Source organism: Halichoerus grypus, chromosome 4 (assembly GCF_964656455.1).
Source record: "Halichoerus grypus chromosome 4, mHalGry1.hap1.1, whole genome shotgun sequence".
In the NCBI taxonomy this organism is placed as follows: domain Eukaryota; kingdom Metazoa; phylum Chordata; class Mammalia; order Carnivora; family Phocidae; genus Halichoerus; species Halichoerus grypus.
Window position 1 is genome coordinate 150,515,656 of NC_135715.1, and position 22,413 is coordinate 150,538,068.

General features: G+C 37.9%; 1 protein-coding gene across 19 annotated transcripts in view; it reads right to left on the reverse strand.

Moving 5' to 3' along the window:
* The window catches only part of HIBCH (3-hydroxyisobutyryl-CoA hydrolase), a 256,064-nt gene that overhangs the window by 91,242 nt on the left and 142,409 nt on the right, over positions 1-22,413 (reverse strand). For 14 of the 19 annotated variants that reach the window (XR_013447278.1, XR_013447276.1, XR_013447274.1 and 11 more), the window contains one exon: positions 15,427-21,619. The exons of the other annotated variants lie outside the window; for them this stretch is intronic. The gene's annotated coding sequence lies outside the window, so the exon portion shown is untranslated. Of the gene's footprint in view, positions 1-15,426; positions 21,620-22,413 lie in introns of those variants that run through there. 19 annotated transcript variants of the gene reach the window in all.

Below are 22,413 nucleotides of genomic sequence, written 5' to 3' on the forward strand. Positions count from 1 at the left end.
CTTTGGCTGATAAATTGATATAAGACAGATTAACGGGAGAAAAACAAATTTAATTACAACTGTACAGGAGCCCCGTAAGAGTATGAGACCCAATAATAGGTTGGGCAATTGAAGCTTATGTGCCATCCTGAGCTAAGGAATGGGGTAGGGGCCTGAGGTTAAAGGAAAGGAGGGTAATTGACAGGATGATAAGAAGAGCAGATATTTGGCAATTAGATGTTTATCTGCCATATAGATAGGTCACTCAGATAAAAGTTATCTCTGGTAATAGCTCTCTTAAACCAGGCTCCCATCTCAATTCTTTTGAGTAGTTAAAGGAGAGGTCAAAGTGTTTCTTGAATCTGCTGGGTCTTGATTGCCTACAGCTCAAAATAATCTACAAGAAAAGTGGCCTAATTTGGGGTCCTGTGTTCTGCTCCCTTTCAGATGTTTCACAAAGGGCTTAAGGTAACGTAACTTAGGGAAGCTGGCTAGGTGCTAGACACAAGGGAGTGACAGAGCCCTGTGAACTGGGGACTGAATGCCCCGCGTAGAACTATTCTAATTCAGAACAGTTTAAACATTGCACTGGCCAAGCAAAACACTAGCCCAACACTATCATGAGTTTGTGGACTTTGTTTTTAAGCGCCCTGAAAGAAATAGAACTCTGTAGAGTTCAGTTTTATTCCCAAAATCTAACACACTTTGAAGCACATGGATATTTAATAAATAACCAAGCTTTAATTAGCATTTATTAAGTGCCTCACGTAAGAACTGTTCTGTGCAAAATAACAAAAGGAGAAATGACTACTGCCTTTGAGGAATATTTAATCTCATTTGGGGAGACAGCACTTAAAAATTAGACCATTGAACTGGACATCAGTTCAAAAAGAATTCTGAGTAAGGGTTGGAGGAGTTCCAGGAAGTCTGCACAAGGGAGATGGGGCTTCCCTAGCCATGAAGATAGTACAGATTTAATTTAAGCAGGGAAGAGGCAGTGTTGGGTGGAGATAAGGGAGAGGTGGTGTGCTGCAACATAAGGGAAACTAGAGGGAGAAAATGAGCATGGGTGTGTACAGTAAGGAGAATAACTTGATAGGAGGGAAAATTTCCTGGGATTAGTGAGAAATCCAATAGGTAAAAAGAGGGCTCTTAAGAATGTTTAAATTAGATGTACCTCTGCCCCCACCTCATCCCCAACCCCACCCTGAAATAGTGTACCATCAGCTACAGAAAATAGGAACTCTATAATGACTCCTTAGGAGTGTGGTATATGTATCATGAAAGAATGATGAAACTTTAAAGAGCAAAACTTTCTGAATTCATGATCTTTTGACCTAGAGTCTGAATGGATTGGACTCTGTGTTTTCCTATGTCTCCACATAAGAATGAGTTCTTTTAAGCATTCAGAAGTACATATACTACTGTTTGGAATTTAATTCAGTGATAGCACTTAATACACTTAATTTATTATTTATGCCTCCTATTTGTTCTAAAATATTTGGTTTCACTATGTAACATAAAGACTAATCTTGAATCTGTAGAGAAGGAGAAAAACTCTTCCTCTACCCTTTTGGGTTCATTGGCTGGGTCTGCAAATCAAACTGATGATAGATTAACAGAAAAAAAAAAAAATGATTACCCATGTACCTATGGGGGTCACAAAGAAATGTGCTTCAGGGAAACAGAATTGGAGACATATATCATCTTAAGAAAGGGTGATAAATTGTGGAAAAGAGGCTAGACAAATGAAAAGGGGTTTGGGGCTCCTGGGTTGGAGGTAAATTATGGAAAGTGACTAGGAAATGTATGATAAATAAGGATTGTTTCATAAGGTTTGTTAAGCAGATAAAAGGTCTCAGGTGATAAGAATTGTCTCTGGAGAAGTTCTCCTTGTAAAGGAGGTAGAGACAGCTTTACAAAGGGGATTTTTTTTTTTTCTTTTTTTTACAAAAACAGAGTAGAGAGCTAATTGCCTTTGGCTCAAAACAACCCTTATACCATTGTGGGATATTTGGGGATGGTAAACTCTGACCTTCAAATTCCTTAATGGCATTTGAGGTAAATAAAATTTAATGACTCAAAAATGTCAGTTAAGATAATTTGATCCATTAAAATGACTAAGATTTAGGTATTTTGGGTCAACTTTGATTAGAAACTACTTATTAAAGTTCAGGCTTGAGTAAGGCAGAGTTTCTACCTTCCATGAATTCATAGGCGTGTGAGAGGGACAAATATACCATCCATCCCAGTGGAAAGATGCATTTATATTATAATAGAATTACACAAGGATTGACATTTTTAGGATTGTTTTTGGAGTATTTGGCTTCCACCTTTGAGGAAGATTTAGAGATTGGGGAATCTCGTGTGTTTCTTGTGGGTTAGACTTTTGTGAATGGAATTGGGAAAGCTGTTCATAACATGGGAGCATGAGTTATCCAAAACAATCCACTCAAATGCCAGCTTCTCCTTCCTTTTCAATTTTTTCTTCCTTCCTCTTACCTCATTATCAATTCAATAATGATCTTATATTAATAGTAGCAGAATAGCTGCTGCATTTCTATAATGCTTTCTGTTTTTCCTAACCAATTTTATACATCACTCAGTGCTCATCATGATACATATACTCTTAATACCCTTACCTATTTTACCCATCCCTTCTACCTCACCTCTGATAACCATTAATTCTCTATAATTAAAAGTCTGGGTTTTTGTCTCTTTTTTTCTTTGTTTTGTTTCTTAAATACCATATAGGTGAAATCATGTTAGTTATTTGTCTTTCCCTGAATGCTTTATCTCAGCATTATACTCTCTACATCCATCTATGTTGTTGCAAATGGAGATTCCATTCCTCTTTATGGTGGGGTAATACTCCATTGTACATATATACACCACATCTCCTTTATCCATCATCTATTGATGGACACTTAGGTTGATTCCACAATTTAGCTAATTATAAAAATGCTGCAATAAACATAGGAATGCATATATCTTTACAAATTAGTGTTTTAGTATTCTTTGGGTAAATACCCAGTGGTGAAATTACTGGATCATATGGTAGTTCTATTTTTAATTTTTTAAGGAACCTCCATACTGAAGAACCTCTATGGTGGCTACATCAGTTTGCATTCCCACCAGCGGTGCACAGGGGTTCCTTTTACTCCACATCCTCGCCAACACTTTGTTGTTTCTTGTGTTTTTAATTTTAGCCATTCTGTTGGGGGTGAAGTGATATCTCATTGTAGTTTTGATTTGCATTTCTCTGATGATTAGTGATGACCGATGATTCAGCCAATGTCCGACAAATTACAAATTACTACCTGTGCTCTTTTCTAGGATTTTTATGGTTTCAGGTCTCACATTTAGATCCTTAATCCATTTTGAGTTTATTTTTGTGTGTAGTGTAAGAAAGTGGTCCAATTTCATTCTTTTGCTTGTACTTGTCCAGTGTTCCCAGTACCCATTGTTGAGGAGACTGTCTTTTTCTCTTTGAATATTTTTGCCTCCTTTGTCAAAGATGAATTGACCATACTTCTGGGTTTATTTCTGGGTTTTCTATTGTCCTATGATCTATGTGTCTGTTTTTGTGCCAGTACCGTACTGTTTTGATTACTACAGCTTTGTAGTATAACTTGAAATCTGGGCTTGTGATACCTCCAGTTTCGTTTTTCATTTTCAAGATTGCTGTTCTTACTTGGAGCCTTTTGTGATTCCATACAAATTTTAGGATTGTTCTAGTTCTGTGAAAAATGCTGTTGGTATTTTGATGGGAATTACATTAAATCTGTAGATTGCTGTGGGTAGTATAGATGTTTTAACATGATTTGTTCTTCCAATCCATGAGCATGGAATGTCTTTCCATTTGTATCATCTTCAATTTCTTTCATTAGGGTTTTATAGTTTTCAGAGTACAGGTCTTTCACCTCTTTGGTTAAGTTTATTTCTAGGTATTTTATTATTTTTGATGGAATTATAAATGGGATTGTTTTCTTCATTTCTCTTCCTGCTACTGCTTCATTATTAGTGTATAGAAATGCAATGGATTTCTGTATGTCGATTTTGTACCCTGCAACCCCACTGAATTCATTTATCAGTTCTAATAGTTTTTTGGTGGAGTCTTTAGGGGTTTTTTCTTAATTTTATTTATTTGTGTGAGAGAGAGAGAGAGTGCATGAACGGCAGGGAGGAGCAGAGGGTGAGGAAGAAGCAAACTCCCCGCCGATCAGAGATCTCGATGCGGGGCTTGATCCCAGAACTCTGAGATCATGACCTGAGCTGAAGGCCAATGCTTAATGGACTGAGTCACGCAGGTGCCCTCTTAGGGTTTTTTATGTACACTATCATGTCAACAGCAAATAGTTGAAGTTTACCTCTTCCTTACCAATTTGGATGCCTTTTATTCCTTTCTGTTGTCTGATTGCTGTGGCTAGGATTTCCAGTAATATGTTGAATAAAAGTGGTGAGAGTGGACTTCCTTGTCTTGTTCCTGACCTTAGGGGGAAAGTTCTGTTTTTCACCATTGAGTATAATGTTAGCTGTGAGCTTTCATGTAAGTTCTTTAATATGTTGAGGTATGTTCTCTCTAAACTATTTTATTAAGAGTTTTTATCATGAATGGATGTTGTCCTTTGTCAAATGCTTTTTTTGCATCAATTGAAATCATCATATGGTTTTTACTCTTTGTCTTACTGATGTTGATTGACTTGTGAATATTGAACCACCCTGCAATTCCTCTTTCATTTCTGATTTTGTTTGAGTCCTCTCTCATTCTCTGTCTCATGAGTTTGGCTGAAGGTTTATCAATTCTGTTGTTCCTTTCAAAGAAACAGCTCCTGGTTTCATTGATCTGTTCTATTGAGTTTTGGTTTGGTTTGGTTTTTAGTTTCTATCTCATTTATTTCTGTTCTAATCTTTACAATTTCCTTCCTTCTACTGGTTTTGAGTTTTGTTTGTTCTTCTTTTCCTAGCTCCTTTAGGTGTAAAGGCCGGTTGTTCACTTGAGATTTCTCTTGCTTCTTGGGGTAGGCCTGTATTGCTATAAACTTACCTCTTAGAACAGCTTGTGCTGTATCTCAAAGATTTTGGACTGTTGTATTTTCATTCTCGTTTGTCTCCATATTTTTTTTTTATTTCCTCTTTGACCTATTCATTGTTTAGTAGCATGTTACTTAACTTCCATGTATTTGTGCTCTTTCCAGATTTTTTTCTTGTGGTTGATTTCTAATGTCATAGCATTGTGGTCAGAAAAGATGCATGGTATGACTGATCCTTTTGAGTTTGTTAAGACGTGTTTTATGGCCTAATATATCACTTATTTTTGAGAATGTTCCATGTGCACTTGATAAGAATGTGTATTCTGTTTTAGGATGGAATGTTCGGTTAGATCCATCTGGTCCAATGTGTCATTCAAAGCCACTGTTTCCTTGTTGACTTTCTGTTTGGATGATCTATCCATTGATGTAAGTGGGGTGTGAAAGTCCCCTACTATTATTCTGTTACTATTGATTACTTTATGTTTGGTAATAGCTGCTTTATATATTTGGGTGCTCCAGTGTTGGGTGCATAGATATTTACAATTGTTACATCTTCATGTTGGATTATTCTCGTTATGATTATATAGTGTCCTGCTTTGTCTCTAATTACAGTCTTTGTTTTAAAGTCTGTTTTGACCTATACAAGTATTGCTATCGGGCTTTCTTTTCACATCCATTTTCATGATAAATGCTTTTCCAGCCCTTCACTTTCAATCTGCATGTGTCTTTAGATCTGAAATGAGTCTCCTGTAGGCAGCATATGGATGGGTCTTGTTTTTTTATCCATCTGTCACCCTATGTCTTTTGATTAGATGTAAATAGACTAACTGTTCCAAAGTAATTATTGATAAGTATGTACTTATTGCCATTTTGTTACTTGTTTTATGGTTGTGTTTGTAGTTCTTCTGTTCCCTTGCTTTCTTCTACCATGATTAGTTGGCTTTCTTTAGTGATACACTTAGATTCCTTTCTCTTTATGTTTTGCATATTTATGACTTGTTCTTGATTTGTGGTTACCATTCAGTTTATATATAACATCTTATGCTTATAGTAGCCTATACTAAGTTGATGGTTGCTTAAGTCTGAACCCATTCTTTAGTTCTTCCCCCACCTACCACATTTTAGGTATATGGCGTCATACTTTATAACCTTTTATTTTGTGATTCCCTTGACTGATTTTTAATAGATATACTTAATTTTATTGCTTTTGTGCTTCCTACTTTTCTTATTCCTACTTATGGTCTTTCCTTTCCACTCAGTCCCCTTTAACATTTCTTGTAGGGCTGGTTTAGTGGTCATGAATTCCTTTAACTTTTGTTTGTCTGGGAAACTCCTTCTATTCTGAATGATAGATAGCCTTGCTGGATAGAGTATTCTTGGCTGCAGGGTTTTTTTCCTTTTAGCACTTGGAATATATCATGCCACTCCCTTCTGGCCTGTAAAGTTTCTGCTAAAAAATCAACAGATAGCCTTATGGGGTTGCCCTTATATGCAACTGTTTTCTTTTCTCTTGTTGCTTTTAAAATTCTCTCTTTATCACTACTTTTTGCCATTTTAACTGCTATGTGTCTTGGTGTGGATCCCCTTGGGTTGATTTTTGTTGGGTGCTCTCTGTGCCTCCTGGATCTGGATTTCTGTTTCCTTCCCCAGATTCAGGAAGTCTTCAGCTATTATTTCTTCAAATAAATTTTCTGCCTCCTTTTCTGTCTTCTCCTTCTGGAATCCCTATGATGCAAATGTTGTTACACTTGATGGTGTTGCTAAGTTCCTTTAATCTATTCTTACTTTTCTTCTTTCTCTCTCCTGTTCAGCTTGTTTTCCATTATTCTGTCCTCCAGGTCACTGATCGATTCCTCTGCTTCCCCCAGTCTACTATTTATTCCTACTAGTGTATTTTTAATTTCAGTTAATGAGTTCTTCATCTCTATTCATTCTTTTTTATGCTTTCTGTTGTAGATCTCACTGAAATCTTCCTCTCTTTTCTCAAGTCCAATGAGTATCTTTATGACCATTACTTTAATAGATAAAGAATATCAGGCATATTACTTATTTCCATTTCATTTAGCTGTCTTGGTGTGATTTTGTCTTCTTTCATCTGAGACCTATTCCTCTGTATCATTTTTCTTCTAATTCTCTATGTCTGTTTTTGTGTGTTAGAAAAGTCAGCTATGTCTCCTGATCATGAAAGTACTGGCCTTATGAAGAAGAGGTCCTGTAGTGTCCTGCAGTGCAGTGTCCCCTCTTCACTCGAACCTGGCACTTCAGAGGTGTCTCCTATGTGTGTCACATGCACCCTACTATTGTGGCTGAGCCACATTTGCCTTCAGTGCAGTCATCCACAATGGCTCTCTTTGCCTCTTGTGCGCAGGGCTTGGTCCCTCTGTTATTAGTGGGCCAGTCTGGGGCCACCTTGAACTTGAGCTGGGTCAGATCAGGCATTTGCCAGGACTGCAGCAGCACCAAACTGCAGGGTTTTTGTTGGTAGGTGGGGCCTGAAGTCAGACCAGCCATCTGCCCCCAGCCCACTGCTGGTGCCCCAGTTGGACTGGTGTGTGTGGTTATCTTCTCTTCTCCCCAGGGCATAAGTCACTTTGGAGTGGCACTGGCCCCTGTTGGGGCTGCTTGCACAATGCCATGCTTGGGCTCTGCTTTAGATGGACTCCTGTCCAGGGCAGGTTGGGTGGGACAGGTCCATAGGAGTATGCAGTGGGGTGGGTGGTGTTAGCAAGGTTTATACTGGTCTGCTGTGGGAGAAGACCTGAGCCCCTCTGCAGAACTCCTGTGGAGAATGGGCTGAAGAGGGTGGGACTGCAGAAGAATGCAGGATTGGGGCATGCTATTAGGAAGCTAGGTTAGAGCTAGGTTAGAACCTGTTGGTTCCCACAGGTGGCTGTGTATCTGGGGGACAGGGGAGGAAAATGGTGCCTGCCAGCTCTTCTGTCCCTAGAGAAGTCTCCTAAAGATCCCTGCCCCTCCAGCACATGTTCTGAGATTAGTAAATAAATCTCCTTCCTATATATTTGAGGCGTTTTTCAAACTGCTGCTTCTGTGCTGTGTGTCAAGGCTGTTTGTGGTGCTGTCTCTTTAAGGGTAAGGACTCAGTGTCCTATATCCTTCTGGGTCTCCCAGAGCCAAGCCAGCTGATTTTTAAAGTTCTAGGTGTTAAGCCTCACTGATTGTAAGAACTTGCGAAGTTATGCCACTCTGGTTTTTAAAGTGAAATATTGTGGGGATTTGTCTCCCCAGTGTGGGCCCCCATGCCTCAGATGCCTGGGGCGGGGTCTTCTCCTCTTCCCTCTCCATGCCTGGAGTGGTGTCCCTCTCTCCTGTGGACAATCTCGTGGGTCAGTTTGGTTCCTGACCATATCTCTACCCTGTCAACCATTTTTGATGTGGCCTCTTCTCTATGTGTATTTGTGAAGAGTCTGTTCTGCCAGTCTTTGGGTCTTTTTTTTTTTTGCGGGGGGGGGGATTACTTTTACTGATGTGGGTGTTATTTAGGTGTATCCATGGGATGAGGTGAGCTTAGGATCCTCCTACTCTGTCATCTCCCCTGAAAGCCTCAAGGTGTTTTTGTTTTGTTTTGTTTTGTTTTGTTTTTTAAGAAACTTGGTCAGGATCTTGGATGAACTACCAGTCTGCACTGAAGAAATGAGGAATAGTTTCACAAAAAAATAATTTTACCAACCCTAAAATCTCAAACAACTTTTCCCTTCCTCATGTACATATAGTGTTTGGATTAATAAAAGGCACACTTTACACTGCACATAGAACTGTGCTGCCCCCCAAAGTTCATATAGGTAGGGTAGAATGTAAGATTCAGGAATATTTACGTAAACCACAGATGATAAATATTGAATTTATGGGAGATACAGGGGTTGCTCAGCTTTTTAATATTCTAATTTGTAAACCTTGATCTTTTGGAACCAGTGCCATGGAAGGCATCTACCATATCTCCTCACAAACGTGTGCTTGGTTCTGACCAATTTTGCAGTCGTTTAACCCTCTCATTTTGACTTAGCTTGGTGGCTTCTTTTTTTTTTTTTTTTAATTTAGATGTATTATAGTCCTATTGACTATTTTTACTTGCTAATTAAGTACTACCACTTGGATTGGTGGGTCCAGTGCTGTTCTTTCTTCACAAAGTGGTGAATCTCCTATTAGTGTTAAATCTGGGTTTGAAGCAGCTTAAATGTATTACATCAAATTAAAAGTTTGATTTTTTAAAAAGACATTTCTGATAAAAATAATATGTGTATTTGAAAAAAATTGGGAAAGAGAGAAAAGCATTAAGAGGAAATTTAAATTATGTATATCCCACCATCCAAAGATCAACTCTGTTGATGTTTTCCTATATTTAACTCTATTTTTTAAAAGCATATAAATTTAAAAAAAATTAGAATCGTACATGTATGTTTTTCTGCCTTTAAAAATTATCAATTCTGGGGTGCCTGGGTGGCTCAGTCATTAAGCGTCTGCCTTCGGCTCAGGTCATGGTTGCAGGGTCCTGGGATCGAGCCCCACATCAGGCTCCCTGCTCTGCAGGAAGCCTGATTCTCCCTCTCCCACTCCCCCTGCTTGTGTTCCCTCTCTATGTCTCTGTCTGTCAAATAAATAAATAAAATCTTTAAAAAAAATTGTCAATTCTGAAGACTTGGATAAGTCTTCTAATCTTTGTAAAGTTTTCTACCGTATTTTGGGAGGCAGAATATAGTATTTTCCATGTTTGGTGTCTTTTTTTAGCTAATAATTATACTTACAAATTATATGAGATTATAAGATAGGCTTTATAACAGTTTTGAAAATATTTGCAGTGAATGGAAATGTAGGAAATTACTAGTTCAAATAACAAATATGTGAGTACAAAATACATGTTTTTAAACAGTATTTTTGTTATTAGAAGTCTAAGTTTTTTGTTTTGCCATAAATAAGCCATTTGACTAGTAATTTAAAAGCTTAACATATGAGTGTATCCTCACGTTACTAAGTATTCTTTTAAAAAGTATTTATTTATCTGAGGCAGGGTACAGCAGAGGAAGAATGAGAGAGAGAATATTAAGCAGGCTCCATACCTAGTGCAGAGCCCGATGTTGGGGCTCAATCTCACAACCTTGAGATCATGACCTGAGCTGAAATCAAGAGTCAGACGCTTAACTGACTGAGCCACCCGGGTGCCCCAGAAGTTATCATCTATTTATTATGGACTACCCTAAAACTAGGTGGCTTAAAATAACAAACATTAATTTCACAGTCTCTGTGGATCTGGAATTTGGGTGCAACTTAACTGAGTGCCTCTCCCTCAGAGCCTCTCACAGTAGTCAATTGGGTCTGTGATCTTATCTGAAGGCTTAATTGGCGAACAGTCCAGTTCTACACACACTGCTGTACAGAGATTTCCCTCATTTCCTTGCTTCATGGGCCTCTCCATAGGGCTTCTCACAACAGAGAAGTTGACTTCTATCAGTAAGAGAAGGAGTGCAAGACAGAAGCCATGGTCTCTTTGAAATTTAATCTTGGAAATGACCATATCTCCTCACAAATGTGTGAGGAGATATGGCCCTCCTCACATCACTTTTGCTATACTCTAGTGTTAGAAGTGAATCATTAGTCCTAAGAAGATAGGGAATTAAACAAAGGATAGGAATTCCAGGAGGCAGAGATTACTGGGGGCCATTTTAGAGGCTATCTACCACAGTTATTTAATAGTTACCTAATATTCCAGGACATAGACCTATGAAAACAAATCTCATATCATTGTACATGTAGGTTATTTTCAATTCTAATTATAAAAAGACTACCATGAAAAATTTTATATATAAATTTTGGTTGGCAACTTTGATCATTTCTTTTAGATTTCTGAAAGTGGCATATTTGGGTTAGAGCTTCTATCATGAATTGTTATGCTTCTATTGAACCGGTTTACACTATCTGTGTTTGAGAGTGTTCATTGTAACCTATCCCCTTTAAGACCATTCTTTTGAAGAATGGGTTTGTAAAATAAATTGTTCCATAAATACACAGTTTATCTGATTTAGCACAGACCATGAAATCTGAAAGGCAGTGTGATACAGCAGTGAGATCCCTGAAGCCATATTCAAAAGATTTGAGTTCCAGAACAGGCAGTGCAGTTTTTTCTCCTGCGTTCTCATCAAGGCCACATGCTTCCCCAGGCAAGATATTTAACTTGCTTACATACAGTTCTACATCAGTGTACTTTGTAAAATGTGGAAAAATAATTCCTTTCTGTTGCATAAAAGAGTAAAGGGAAAATTGGAAATGTGATCTGCTCAACAGAAACAGAGATAGATAGGGATGCCTGGTGGTTCACTCAGTTGTGTCCAGATCTTGATTTTGGCTCAGGGGTGATCTTAGGGTCTTGGGATGGGGCCCTGCATGAGGTTCTCTGCTCAGCAGGGAGTCTGCCTCTCTCTTCCTCCCTCCCCCCTCTCTCCTTTTGCCCCTCCCCTATGATCTAAAATAAAATAATTTTAAAAAAAGATAGATTGATAATTTACTCTGAAAAGCTCCAGATACTTGGTTATCATTTGTAACTTACAGTTACATGTACTCTGTTGCTCTTTTTATAGGAGTACAGGCATACCTTGTTTTATTGTGCTTTGCTTTATTACATTTTGTAGATACTGCCTTTTTTACAAATTGAAGGTTTGTGGCAACCCTGTGTTGAGCTAGTCTATCTGCACCATCTTTCCAACAGCATTTGTTCACTTCATGTCTCTGTGTCACATTTTGGTAATTCTCACAATATTTCAAACTTTTCATTATTATTGGTTATGGTGATCTGTGCTCAGTGATTACAACCTGCTGAAAGCTCAGATGGTGGTTAGCAGTTTTTAACAAAGTATTTTTTATTTAAGTTATGTACATTGGTTTTTTGGGGGTTTTTTTAGACATAAAGCAATTGCACACTTAGTAGACTGTATTATACTGTAAACATAACTTACATGTACTGGGAAACCAAAACATTCTTTGCACTTGCTTTACTATGATATTTGCTTTAACAGTGGTCTGGAACTGAACCCGCAGTACCTCTGAGGTAGGCCTCTATAGGAATTTCTTTCAAACATCTAGAGTTAAATTATTTAAATCAATTAACATTTACTGAGGCCCTTCGTTATGCTATGCATATAGAAGTGAGATGCAAAGATGAATAACAATGACTTATTACCTGTCTCCTTTTAGAAAGCATTTAAGTGCTCTGGCCATGTTCCTGCCTTCAAGAGTCCATCTGGTATGGGCACAGACTTGTAAATAAGGCAGAATGGGAAAGTACAGTGATGGAGATAAATATATCATGGAAACCCAAGAGCATGACAGAGTAATATTAGGTAGTAAGATGGTCTTTATACAGAAAGTGTACTTGAGATGGACACTCAGGAAAGGCTAAGCTTTAAAAAGAAGAAATCTGTGTGTAGTAATACTAGGGAGAAGAGGGGAGATGATAAGAAAGCCCTTTTAAAAAAGAAAGCATTTTACAAATGCGAGGTAGGAGTCTACGGAATAATTGGCTTAGCATATAAGGATGATTGGATCATGATTTTCAGACTGCAGTGAGTTTAGGACTGAACATTCATTTTTGGTTTCATGTTCTGATTCAAGCTCAGATTCCTAGTTTCAGCTACAGGATCTAAAGAATAGTCCAGCTGTAACAAACCAAAGACCATATTTTGACATTGTTACCTGGTTCTTCATACCCCCCCCCCCCACCTCCATTTACCAACAGTGGCTCAAGGAACTGGCTTCAGAATTTTACAGAGCTTAATTCATGCATCACAAGTGCAGCTGTGTCATTTAGCGAGGGCATGACATGACTAAGAAATGTGTATAGAATATAAAGTTTATATGTTTTACATTCTTAGTGGTGATCTAGATCACATTTTTTTCTTCAACTAGTTTTTTCTCAACTAATTGGTCAGAAGCTACTCTCCATTTTCCTGCAAGGATTCAGACTTATAGTACTGGAAGAATTACTGCAAAGTGAAGTTCAATATTCCTAGCCATAAGTAGGGTTGGTTAGGTGAAGCCAGACATGCACCCAGAGTAAAGCTCAGACAGCCAGGAGAAATGCCTCTTTCTCTTCTCCACCTGCAGGACTTGGTAAATGAGATGAAGCATTGATATGTGCCTTACATCTATCATGTGATTGTAGTGATTCAAAATCACTATCAGCATTCTTAGATTATATTCTCTTTCCTTAATTATAAAGTATAGTAACTAAAACATTGAAAATAATCTGATGCTATTAGTTTTAGGCAACAATCTAAGAGAAAGAAGGAAAGGAAATAACACTGAACACCTTGCATGTTCCAAGGCAACTCTAGATGGTTTACATATAGAAGCTCAATTTTTATGATGAATTCTGGGGTAGATCTCAGTTCACAGATGAAGTCCTACCACACAGCTCTACTCAGGTTTATTAGAATCTCAAACATCATCCTTTCACTTAACAGTATTGTTTTCCCTGCCTCTCCATTGAGAAAATTTGCCCCTAAATGTGACCTCGTGAAGAGTCCTCCTGAGACCACCCTGCCAGTGAGGAGCTGCACGCTGCGTATGTTCTGCGTGCCTGAGGATGACACCAGCTAGTCAGTTTCCAAAGACCATACAGTAGTGCTCTTTAGGCAATCTTCAAACTGGCCAAAATCATATTTACTGTATTTTCCAGCTTTTACTTCTTCATGTGAGTAGTAGAGTTTATTTCTGTTTGCCAATTTAACTGGTATCATTTGATCCTGTTATGAATTTAAAGTTTAAGTCAGTGATTCTCAGTATTACCAGGACAAAGATCTCTGCTCAAAGTCCAATTTTCATGGACCCCTTACAGGAAAGAAAATATACTCTTAGTACCCGTTACTAGAGAACAAATAATGACAAATGTTATTAGGAACGCCATTATTTTTTAATGAATTCTTATATTTTTAATTAATTAGCATTTATTAATTGCACCTACATTGAAATTTGAAAAATAGTATATATATGCATAAGACTTCTTTTTAAAGTCTATTTTTTTAATTATATAGAGATTTGTATTAATTCAAGGCTAGGGCTCATTTTAAAATCATAACTTGAGATATAAAACATCTTAAAAATCTGCTTAGAGGCTCAGAATATGATATAAAGCAGGATAACAGTAATAACCATTTCTGTTAATCTAGTATTTACGATGGACTTTCAGGGACTTAGAGGCCTGTTCATTTCCAGAGCATATTTTAGAAGTTACTTAGTTTTTGGCTAGAGCTTTATGTTAGGGCCTAACTCATATTCACGTTATGACTTTTTTTGACACCTTCCCTGGCATATTCCCAAGGAGCTTACTCACCAGGCTCAATTTGATGACATTGCATTCAGGATGGAGCACCCCTCTAAAGTGAACGACACAGAATGATGGGCTGCAGTAATTTAAATCTTCTGTTTGAAGGATCCAATAGAAGACCCAGTAGCTGCCAGACCTATTCCTAAGGGAAGTGCCGGAGCTATGGCCTGACTCACTCTATATACTTAGTGCTTTGAGGCTCCTAAGTAACATTGAGGGAAAGAAGTAAAAAGAGCTTTCTTTTGTTTATGTATGCATGTGTGTGTGTGTGTGTGTGTGTGTGTGTGTGTGTGTGTGTCGGGATTTGGGGGGTAAAGGGGAGGGTGTGGTGGGAGGAAAGGCATTCTCATATTTTATTTAGCTGCCAGTGGCATGAACAAAAAAAGGCCACATCACCTATTAAGGCAAAGATAAATTAAGGACCTTCTCTGGAAATCTATACTACTTAGAGCCTGAGTAAGTTGCCATCTTGTTCTTACTCTCTGTTTTGTTCAGTAAGTTTGAAATCACTTATAGACATTGGTCCTGAACACATAATAGAGACTCATTAAAGACTGGCTGGATGGTTAAGGAATGTTCTCACTGACAATTTTTTTTTTTTTTTTTTTTTTTAAGATTTTATGTATTTAGAGAGCGTGTGCACAAGCTGGGGGAGAGGCAGAGGGAGAGAGAATCTCAAGCAGGCTCCACACTGAGCAAGGACGTGGGGCTGGATCTTATGACCCTGAGATCATAGCCTAAGTAGAAATCAAGAGTCAGATGCTTAACAGACTGAGCCACCCAGGCGTCCCTTATTGACAGCTCTTTGTGTATCTTTTTTTTTTTTTAAGATTTTATTTATTTGGGGGGGGAGAGAGAGAGAGAGAGTGTGTGTGTGCGTGCGCGCGCGCGTGCACATGCGCAAGCAGGGAGAGGGGCAGAGAGAGAGGGAGAAGCAGACTCCTCGCTGAGCAGGGAGTCCAAGGCAGATTCGATCTCAGGACCCTGAGATCATGACCCAAGCCAAAGGCAGACACTTAACTGACTGAGCCACCCAGGCGCCCCACTCTGTGTATCTTAAGATTATAAACTAAAGTATAAAAGAAGATTTTCAATATTTTTATTGAAGTATGATTAACATACAATGTTATTAGTTTCAGCTGTACAACATTCAACAATTCTATACATCACTCAGTCCTTACCATTATAAGTGTTGTTACTGTCACCACACAGTGCTGTTGTATTAATGACTATATTCCCTGTGCTGTACTTTTCATCTCCATGACTTATTTATTACTGGGAGTTTGTACCTTTTAATGCCCTTATTTCACCCATCCTCCCCCTCACTTCCCCTCTGGCAACCACCAATTTGTTCTTTGTATTTAAGGGTCTGTTTTTTGTTTGTTTCTTTGTTCATTTGTTTTTAGGTTCCACATATAAGTGACATCATATGGTACTGTCCTACTCTTATTTCACTTAACATTATATCCTTTAGGTCCATCCATGTTGTTGCAGATGCCAAGATCTCATTTCTCTGTATGGCTGAATAGTATTCCTGCGTGTGTGTGTGTGTGTGTGTAAACATAAATCACATCTTCTTTACCCATTCATCTGTTGATAGACTTGGGTTGCTTCCGTATCTTGGCTATTGTAAATAATACTGTAATAACATAGGGGTGCATATATCTTTTCGAATTAGCGTTTTTGTATTCTTTTGGTAAATACCCAGTCGTGGAATTACTGGATCTTGTGGTATTTCTAACTTTTTTAGGAACTGCCATGTTGTTTTCCACGGTGGCTGCACCAGTTTGCATTCCCAACGGTGCACAGGGGTTCCTTTTTCTCCACATCGTCATCGACACTTATTTTTTGATTCTAGCCATTCTGACAGGTATATGGTGAATATCTTATTGTGGTTTTGATTTGCATTTCCTTGATGATTAATGATGTTGAGGATCTTTTCATGTGTCTGTTGGCCATGTGTGTCTTCTTTGGAAAAATGTCTATTCAGGTTTTTTAATCAGACTGTGTTGGGTCATAGAAGTTCTTTATATATTTTGGTTGTTAACCCCTTTTCAGATATATCATTTGCAAAATCTTCTTCCATTCAGTAGGTTGCCTTTGCATTTTGTTGATGATTTCCTTTGCTGTGCAAAAGCTTTTTATTCTGATATAGTCCCAACAGTTTACTTTTGCTTTTGTTTTTCTTGTCTCTGGAAACCCATCTAAAAAAAATGTTTCTATAGCTGATGTCAAAGAGATTACTGCCAGGACGCCTGGGTGGTGCAGTGGTTAAGTGTCCAATCAAGCCCTACATTGGGCTCTGTGCTCAGCACAGAGTCTTCAGACTCACTCTCCCTCTCCCTCTGCCCCTCCCTGCTCCTCTCTCAAAAAAAAAAAAAAATTTTTTTTTTTTTTTTTTTTTTAAGATTACTGCCTATGTTTTCTTCTAGGAGTTTTAGGTTTTTAGTCTATTTTGAGTTTATTTCTGTATATGGGTGTGAGAAAGTGGTCCACTTTCATTCTTTTGCATGTAGCTGTTCAGTTTCCCCATTGTATATTCTTGCCTCCTTTGTCAAAGATTAATTGGCCATATAGTATGGGTTTATTTCTGGGCTCAATTTTGAAAATTGTATTTTTAAGACATTTTATATTTCTGTAGCCAGCCAGTTAAAATGACAAGAGCTAAAATACTTTTCTTGGCTAATATCCAGCATTTATTGTATTATGCCTTCAACTGTTAGCCGTAGTAACTTCCTAACCTGACAAATGAGTAACATAGCCTTAAAATTAACTTAGGACAGCTGATCCCATATGTTATCCTAAGAAAGCTAATTGGATGATCTGCTAAACTACTGACTTGTATTAATAACTAACACTGTTGAAATTTTCTTTCTTTGTTGTGAATCAACTAACTTATTAGAGATTAAAATTATACAAAGCTTATTCTTTAATTGTAATTGCTTTTTAAGATATCCATCAAGTATTTGAATAGCTACTATAAACAGTAGTAGCATAAACTTTTTGGTTTTGGCTGACTTTCCTTTAAGGATCACACTTCCTTATTCATGATAAACCTCAAGAGACTTCTGTGGGATAGAAACTGCAGAACTAAAATCTGATTAAGCAAAGTGTGGTGCAGTTTACCAAACCCATTCTATCAGGGCAACTGCATCTTCTCTGAGGATGTGATGAGCAATTCCATTAGTTATTGGATCGGCTGATTACCTAATGACATGAATATATCAGTGCCATTTTACCCAAGACAAGACCTGAAGGCCAGAGTTGACAGCTAGTCCTATGGTGGTGGTCTGTTTAGAAGACTGGGAAGCTCTGGGCCATAATGTCCCTACTGATGGAGACCAGGCCAAGGACTGGGGCAATGAGCAAAGTAACAAGACCCTGGAAAGGAACCATGTTGGTCTTTATTGGCAAGAATCAACTTCAAAACTAGTTCTGTAATTCAAGTTTTGAATATAATTCAATTCAGTGAAGTTCTATAAATTCAAGAGGATGTTTAATACTTAAAAACATAAGCTATGATTGGATAAGGTATTGCTGGAGCAACTGTTACTCCAAGAAGAGCTTGAATTAGGGATGGAAGTTCCATGATTACTTGCCATGTAACCTCTCTGTTTCCTCTGCAAGGGGAAATAACACCTGTTTGCTATTTCATCTATTAGTCGGGAAGAAGGAGATGGTAAACATAATTAGTAAATTGAAGTGATAAGCAACTATGGAACAGTAGTCTTCTATCCTTGATAGAAGCACTACAGCTAAACAAGCTGAAAGTTATGACATAAATATCTTACTGTCTAGGTACTTTGAGGTCCTATAGACACTTGAGAGATGTGCTCAAACTAGTAATACTCCATCCCTTACAACACTCTTTAATCTAGTTCTTTTGGGTAAAGTTATATATCCCTCTCCTCACTCCACTCCCTTTAGCTACAATTTAGAAGTGTTTTCTCTGTTTTCTGAAGAGCTTGAGTAAGATTGGTATTTTTTCCTGGAGTATTTGAAAGAATTTAGAGCTCTAGCTAGTCATTTAGGCCTGGAGGTTTTTTTTTTTTGTAAAGATTTAAGTTACAAATCCAATTTCTTTAATTGATAAAGAGCTATCAGACTATTTTCTCTTATGCTAGTTTTGGTCATTTGGTATTGATATAAAGTTCATAATATTCCCTTGTTGGTCTGGTAATGTATATAGCATCTGTATTAATGTCTCTCTTCTTACATACATCTTGGCAATGTGTGTCCTGTCATTTTTCTTGATCAGACTAGAGACTTATCTATTTTACTAAATCTTTTTTAAAAACCAGCATTGGTTCCATTACTTTTCTCTATTGTTTGCCCTTTTTGCTTCATTGATTTCTGCTCTTATTATTTCCTTCTACTTACTTTGGGTTTTTCTTTTTCTAGCTTCTTTTTGTAAAAGCTTAGATCACTGATTTAAACTAAACCTTTTTTGCTACAAGCATTTAAATCATTAATTTCCCTCTAAGTTTTCGTGGTGCATTTAAAAAATTTTGGTATGTTATGAAAAAAAAATTTTGGTATTTTATGGTTTCTATTTAGTTGAAAACATTTTAATTTCCTTATGATTTCTTCTGTGCCCAGGTATTTGGGGGTTTTCTGGATTTTTTATTGCCATTTATTTCTAATTTAAATCTAGTGTTTGGAAAATACACTTTAAGGTTTCAAGCTTTTGAAATCTTTTGAGACCACCATGTAGTCTATTTTAAGAATATGTATCCGACAGCTGTTGGGTATAGCCTTTTATAAATGTCAGCTCAAGTTGAATCGTAGTGTTCAAAACTTGAATTCCTTATTTTTTCCTTTGGATATTCTATCAGTTACTGAGAGAGCAGTGTTCATTTCTCCCTTTAGTTCTGTCAGCTTTTCCTTCATATATTTTTGAACTCTGTTAATAGTTACATATACATTTATGATTGTCATGTCTTCCTCATTGACACAGTATCCCTCTTTATATCTGGTAATCCCCCTGGTCTTGAAGTCTACTTTGTCTGAAGGTCAGCAGGATTTTTTATGCTTCCTATTTGCTTGGTGTATCCGTTCTAACCCTCTTGCTTGCAACCTTTATATTTAAAGTACCTCTCTCGTAGGTAGCATATAGTTGGATTTTTTAAAAAGACTTTATTTTTTACAGCAGTTTTAGGGTCACAGCAAAATTGAGCAGGCAGTAAAGATAGCCCCTGCACCCGAACATAGAGCCTCACCTACTATCAATATCCCACTCCAGAGTGGTACACTTGTTACATTAACATACCATCATTACACAAAGCCCATAGTTACATTAGGGTTCACTCTTTGTTGTACATTCTATGGATTTTGACAAATGTATAATGGCATGTATCCACCATTTTAGTATCATACAGAGTAGTTCACTGCCCTACATATGCTCTATGTTCCCGCTATTCAACCCTCCCTCCTCTCTAACCCCTGGCAACAACCACTGGATTTTTTAACTATCACTATTGTTTTACCCTTTCCAGAATATTAGATAGTTGGAAAGACTGGCTTCTTTAACTTAGTAATAAGCATTTAAGTTTCCTTCTTTTCTATGGCTTGATAACTCACTTCTTTTTAGCACTTAATCATATTCCATTGTCTGGATATATCACTGTTTATCCATTCACCTGAAGAGCATTTTGGATGCTTCCAACTTTTGGCAATTAAGAACACTACTATGAACATCCATATGTTGAGTTTTGTGTGGACACAATTTTTCAGTTCATTTGGGTAGTTTTTTTGTTTTTTAGGTTTAGTTTTGTAAGAAACTGCCACCCTGTCTTCCAAAGTGGCTGTACTGTTTTGCATTCTTTTTTTTTTTTTTTTAAAGATTTTATTTATTTGAGAGAGAGAATGAGAGATAGAGAGCACGAGAGGGAAGAGGGTCAGAGGGAGAAGCAGACCCCCCGCTGAGCAGGGAGCCCGATGTGGGACTCGATCCTGGGACTCCAGGATCATGACCTGAGCCGAAGGCAGACGCTTAACCAACTGAGCCACCCAGGCGCCCCTGTTTTGCATTCTCACCAGCAATGAATGAGTTCCTATTGTTCCCCATCCTTGTCAGCATTTGATGTCATCAGTGTTTGGATTTTCACCAAGTGTTCTCTGTTTTAATTTGCAGTTCCCTAAGGTAGAATGTTGAACATCTTTTCATATGCTTATTTGCCATCTGTAGGTCTTCTTTCATGAGGTATCTATTCAGATCTGCTGCCCATTTTTAAATCAGGTTGTTTACTTGTTGAGTTTTAAAAGTTCTTTGTACATTGGAGTGCCTGGGTGGCTCAGTCGGTTAAGCCGCTGCCTTCGGCTCAGGTCATGATCCCAGGGTCCTGGGATCGAGCCCCGCATCTGGCTCCCTGCTCAGCGGGGAGCCTGCTTCTCCCTCTCCCTGCCTCTCTGCCTACTTGTTCTGTCAAATTAATGAATAAAATCTTTTAAAAAAAAAAAAGTTCTTTGTACATTATAGATAATCCTTTATCAGATATAGTTTTGCAAATATTTTCTCCAAGTCTGTGGCTTCTCGTTGTCTTGACAGTGTCTTCCACAGAGCAGAAGTTTTTAACATGATGAAGTTCAAATTCTCAATTATTTATTTCACGGATCATGCCTTTGGTGTTGTATCTCAAAGGTGATGGCCAAACCCAAGGTCATCTAGATTTATCTGTAACTCCTAAATGCTATCTTCTAGGAGTCTTATAATTTCATGTTTTACACTTAGGTCTGTGATCCATTTTGAGTTAATTTTTGTGAAGGATAGAAGGTCTGTGTCTAGATTTTTTTTTTTTAACATGTGGCTATATGGTTGTTCCAGCACATGCTGAAAAGACTATCTTTGCTTCACTGTATTACCTTTGCTCCTTTGTCAAAGATCTGTTGACTATGTTTGTGTGGCATGAATCTTACTTTTTAGCTAGCCTGCCTTTTAAGCTGAAAATTTTAGTCCATTTCCTTCCAAATTTTTTATATGTAAGGGTTTAAGCCAGCCACTTCACTGTTTTCTAATTGTCCCATTTGCTTTTTTCTTCCTATATTCTTCCTTTCCTGCTGTTCTATGGGTTCAATGTGTCAAACTCCTTATTGTTTTTAAGACATACTTTATCTTTTCCCCCATTTTTCAGATTGGACAGATCTATAGATGTATATTCAAGTTCATTAATCCTTAAGTATCCAGTAGCTCATCCAATGAGTTTTTCATTTTAGTTCTTGAGTTTACTTTTTTCTTTACAATTTTCATTGCTCTGATGAGATTCTCTACTTTTTCAGTCTTTATCAATCACTTTTCCTTTTTTTTTTTAAAGATTTTATTTGACAGAGACACAGTGAGAGAGAGAACACAAGCAGGGGGAGAGGGAGAAGCAGGCTTCCTGCCAAGCAAGGAGCCCGATGCGGGGTTCGATCCCAGGACCCCGGGACTGTGACCTGAGCCAAAGGCAGACGCTTAATGACTGAGCCACCCAGGCACCCCTTCCTTTATGTACATAAACAGCTTTACGGTTCTATTAAGTAAGTTGTGTTAATTACCAAATGCTGGGTCATTTGGGAGTCTATTTCTAATAACTTTTTTCTTGGACGTGGGGCACACTTTCCTGCTTTGCACAGCAAGTAATTTTATATTCTAGGATAGATATTGTGGATAATACCCTTGAAGGAGTCTGGATTATGTCATCTTCCTTTTTAAATGGTATTGTTTGAACTTAGTCCAATATGGTCTATGGCTGGTTAGCCTGTTTTTGTGAAGTTTTATTGTAACATAGCCACTGCCCACTTTTTTTTTTTTTTTTGAGTGTGTGTGGACAAGCAGGGGGAGGGGCAGAGGGAGAAAGAGAATCTCTTAAGCAGGCTCCACGCCCAGTGTGGAGCCAACCCAGGGCTTGATCTCACAACCCTGAGATCATGACCTTAGCCAAAATCAAGAGTCAGACACTTAACCGACTGAGCCACCCAGGTGCCCCTCTATGGCTACTTCTGCACTATAACAGCAGAACTGCATAGTTGTGACATAGACCATATGGCTCACATACCTAAATTCTATGCTATCTAGCCCTTTAAGAAAGTTTG